A 4999-nucleotide genomic window follows, 5' to 3' on the forward strand; every position below is an offset into this window, starting at 1 on the left:
CGATTATATTTGAATTAATACAGTTATACAATATTGTACTCAGTATAAACTCTATGACACAAAATTAGATGATGTTTTAATCTTTAAAAAGATCTCCATTTCATTATTAAAATACACAGATCATACAGAAAGATTCATTTTAATGCAATTAACACTAAGATGTTTGCAAATGCATTTCTAATATCTATATATCTGATTATTACTAGTCACAGTCTGTTATTTCTGAGCTCCTTGGCATCTGAGCATGGATATAAAGTCAACAGGTAGCTTACAATGGCAATGTTTTTCACATCTACTAATTATTAAGGAGAAACTTTTATGCTTTGAAAAATTATTGTATTTTTAATTTTTAAAAAGTTTTAATAACCACATGATTAGAAGAAGCATTTTATTACAGCTTTAATATATTCAGTAGCAAACTCCAGAGGAAGGATACATCTCTTTCAAAAGTGGCTGTAAATTTTTAGTTCACAGTTGAATTAATACAGTTACAATATTGAACTGAGTATAAACACTGTAAGATATAAAATTGAATGAGTTTTTACACTTTAAAGATCTCCATTGCATTTAAAAATATGCTGTTTCCTACCTTTTTTTAATTTTATTTTTTATTTTTTTAGAAGAAGCATATCATTACAGCTTTAATATGCTCAATAACAGTTTCCAGAGAAAAGGCACAGCTCTTTCAAAAATTTAGCTATAAAATTTGCAGGTTTGCTGTTGAATTAATACAGTTATACAATGTTGAATTCAGTATAAGCCCTATAAGACATAAAATTGAATGAGTTTTTAACCTTTAAAAAAGATCTCCATTTCATTTTAGAATATAGTGTTCCTTGCAGAAAGACTCATTGTTTTTGTTATTAACACTGAGATGTTGGCACATGGATCTCTAATCTGTAGGTATCTATTACTAGTCATAATCAATTGTACTTGGATCCTTGGCGCCTGTGTATGTCTATAAAGTCATCAGGTAGATTTCAATGATAATGTTTATCACCTCTACTAATGAACATGATGTAAATTTCCATGCCTCCTCCTCAAATATAATACATTTTTGAAAATTTGTTGATTTTTTTATGTGTGTATATATCACACAGTATATCCCAAACCATCTTATTCAACCATACAATCACTTCCCAGGTGGCACCCTCCCATATCCTCCCTACCCTCACTAGAACCCTTACACTCTGATATCCCTGCTACTGCCTGCTGTGTTGTTGGCAACCCAGCCATTCCCCACTACTTGTCCATCTGGTGAATCTAGTCAACCTATCTAGAGGTCTTTGTTTTAGGCAGGTCATGTGTTCCTCATCTAGCAGCAATCAGTTGTCAATATTCCTTTAGACAACATTGGGGTCTGCTGTTCATTTTCCCAGTTCTATGCTGGGTTACTCTATGGGAGTCCCTTGTGCCACCCTGGCCAACAACTCAAAAGAAGGTATTTCCTGTCTGGCATTGCTGCTTGTTATGTAGCCTTTAGCTATGCATATGGACTCTTAAAAAATTATATTGGCCCTTTTAATCTTTGGTTATACTTTCTTTTTGAGTGTTTAAGGCCATACAATTGGCATAGATAAACCAATTTATTTTTACAGTTAAGGTCTTTTGAGGATCTGTTCCTCAGGGGTCACAGGGGCTGGGGAGGAGCCCCTGGATCCTTTTACCAGTTCTGCCTATGTGAAGATAAGTCAAAGGTCCTACTCAACCATGGTTGGCTTAACATGGAAGTATGGAGGAAATGATTCCTCTGTGTTGACCCTCCTCTTTGTAGACTGGACACTGGTTCAAGTCCATCTAGTTGGGTTTCCTTGGTCTCCTTGATCAAGAGATAGGTAACCCACCACAATTACAGGACATTTTGAGGTATGCTCATAGTCCCCTGGAACTAGTCGACCTAGGAGGGCAAGGAGCAAAAAGTGTCCTTTATGTCCCTCTGACCAAATTATTATAGATCTCAAAGTATGTCTGTTAAACATTCAAGAAGTTTAGTTCCACCGGTCTGGTAATTTTAATTACTGTGTGTCATGTAGATAAATCTTGGGCAAAATCAATTGTTCTCAGATAAAGCTTACCTAGACATATATTTCTTGATCTGCTATGTATAATTTGTCAATAGGTTGTTGGAGTAAAATGCTTCCCTCTGATTTTTAAAACTAGCTAGGCATTATTTATCTCTCACATTGTTTTACCCCTCCATCATGGTTTTCCCACTTAAAGTACCCCCATTTCCCCCCTTTCTCCCTTAATAATACCCTTCTCCTACAGTCCTACCTCTCTTGAGCTCCTTCTTTCCCTTTATCCCCTAGGTTCCTTGTATACTCTTCCCTCCCCTCTCCCTTAAACTAACCCAATTTTATCCATATCTCCCTTATTAAGGCCAGTAACCTACTGTTCTTCTCTTTCAGGTTCTTTCTTTTCCTTTACCTCCCTGTTTCCTTTCCATTATCCTGGTTCTTGTAATTATGTCTGGTTACATACTCCCTTATCAGGGTTTGGTTCTAGGACCCACATATGAGGGAGAACATATGTCAATTTTTTTCTGAGTTTGTATTACTTCATTTAGTATAACAGTTTCTAGTTCCATCCATTTATCTTCAGATTTCATGATTTCATCTTTCTTGCTGAGTAAAACTCCATCGTATAAATAGTTGAACAATTTTGCAGCCCCACCAGCAGTGGATGAGTGTTACCCTTTCCCCACATCCTCTCCAACATTTGGTAATATTTGTTCTCTTGATCTTAGCCAGTCTGACTGGGGTAAGATGAAATCTTAAAGTGGTTTTAATTTGCATTTCCCTGATTATTAGTGATGCTGAACATCTTTTAAGATGCTTCATAGCCATCTTTACTTCTTCTTTTGAGAATTCTCTGTTCAGCTCCTTGGCCCATCTTTTAATTGGGTTACTTCTTGTCTTGATTCTCCGTTTTTTGCATTCATTATATATTCTGGATATTAAACCTCTGTCAGATGTGTTGCTGGTGAAGATTTTCTCCCATTCTGTGGGTTTTCTCTTCACTTCCCTGGTTGCCTCCTTTGTTGTACAGAACCTTTTTAGTTTAATGAGGTCCCATTTGTTAATTCTTGACCTTGTTTCCTGAGCAACTGATGGTAAGTTTAGAAAATCATTTTCTACACTTTCCTACACCTATATCTTGTAGGTTTTTCCCAATGTTTTCTTCTAACAGTTTCAGAGTTTCAGGCTTTGCATTGAGGTCTTTGATCCATTTGGAATTGACTTTTGTGCAGGGTGAATGATGGGGTTTACTTACATTTTTCCACAGGTAGAGATCCAGTTTTGCCAGCACTATTTGCTTAACATGTTTTCTTTCCTCCAGTAAATATTCTTGGCCCCTTTGTCAAATAAGTAAATATTGCATTTACTTATATTTGGGTCTTCAATTTTGTTCCATTGATCTACAGGTATATTTTTGTGCCAGTACCATGTTGTTTTTATGACTATAGTTCTGTAATACAGCTTAAACTCTGGTATAGTAATCCCACTGGCATTGCTCTTAGTGCCCAGGGTTGCCTTTGCTATCCAAGGTCTTTTGTGCTTCGATATGAATCTTAAGATGTTTTTTTTCCATTTCTGTGAAAAATGTCATGGGGATATTGATTGGCATTGCATTGAATCTATAAATGATTTTTGGTAGGATGGTCATTTTCACAATATTAATTCTTCCAAACCATCAGCATGGGAGGTCCTTCCATCTTCTGGTGTCTTCCTCCATTTCTTTCTTTAAGGATTTAAAATTTTCATTGTAGAACTCTTTAATGTGTTTTGGTCAGGTTTATTTTGAGTTTTTTTCTTTTTTCTTTTTTGCAGCTACTGTAAACGGAGTTTTTCCATGTGCTCTGATGTAAGATCACACTGGTTTGACTTGGGCATTGGAGGTCTCCTGTGTACCATGTCCACTAGGGTGCTGCAGAGACAGACTACAAGGAGAATTAGAAAACATGATGTGAGGGGCCATGGGCTCATGGTACGTCCTTTAATTTGTTCTTAATTTTTTCAGAATCTTTACATGGGAGCTTAGATCTGTGACCTGGAATTTGTCATTTTCTCTAATGTATGTATGCATGGCCACATTCTTCACTCTATGAAATACCACAGCAGCCTCCCAAGAGTTTTTATATTGTGGTAATTTATCATTGAATTTGATATACTTTCTAAAATTAATTGTGATTTCTTTCATGTAGTGGTTATCTAGAAACATGTTTTGCACTTTTCAAACATCTGGGGAATTACAGAATGTAAAACCCACATACAATGATTACTTGCAATTCTTCACGTAATACCAAAATATAATAAGATCCAGAAAACGTTCTCAGGTCCATTAGCATCAAAGAATAAATTAATTAAGAATAAATTTACTGTGGGATATGAAAGATCTTTATGTTGAAAACTTACAACCTTAATGAAAGAAATTAAAGAATACAAAAAGAAATAGGAAAATATCTGTCATCATGGACTGTAGCATCAGTATTATTAAATATCCACACCACACAAACTGATGTGCAGGGGTAATGTAATTCCTATCAAAATCCAAATCACATTTTCACAAAATCACACAACCATTCTCAAATTTCAATGGAACAGGAAAAGTTCCTAGAAGCCAAAGCGTCATGAGTAAGGAAAGTGAAGTCTAAGTTAACTGTGGTTTGAAATATTACAGAATGATGGCAAACAAAACGGTATCACGCTGGCATTAAGAAAAGCACACAGAATAATACAATGCTCAGAAACAGAGAGCTAGCTAATTTTAAACAGACACACTAGAATAAATAGTGTCTTTGATACATGTTGTTTTAGTCCTACTTGTAGTATAAAAAAACAAGCTATGTGGGGCTGGAGAGATGGCTCAGTGGTTAAGAGCACTGGCTGCTTTTGCAGAGGACCCAGGTTCGATTCCCAGCACCTGCACACCAGCTATGAACTGTCCTTAACACCAGTTCCAGGGGAATCCAAAGCCCTCTTCTGACATCTACAGCATT

Source organism: Nannospalax galili, unplaced genomic scaffold, assembly GCF_000622305.1.
Source record: "Nannospalax galili isolate Female #2095 unplaced genomic scaffold, S.galili_v1.0 scaffold2023, whole genome shotgun sequence".
Lineage (NCBI taxonomy): Eukaryota > Metazoa > Chordata > Mammalia > Rodentia > Spalacidae > Nannospalax > Nannospalax galili.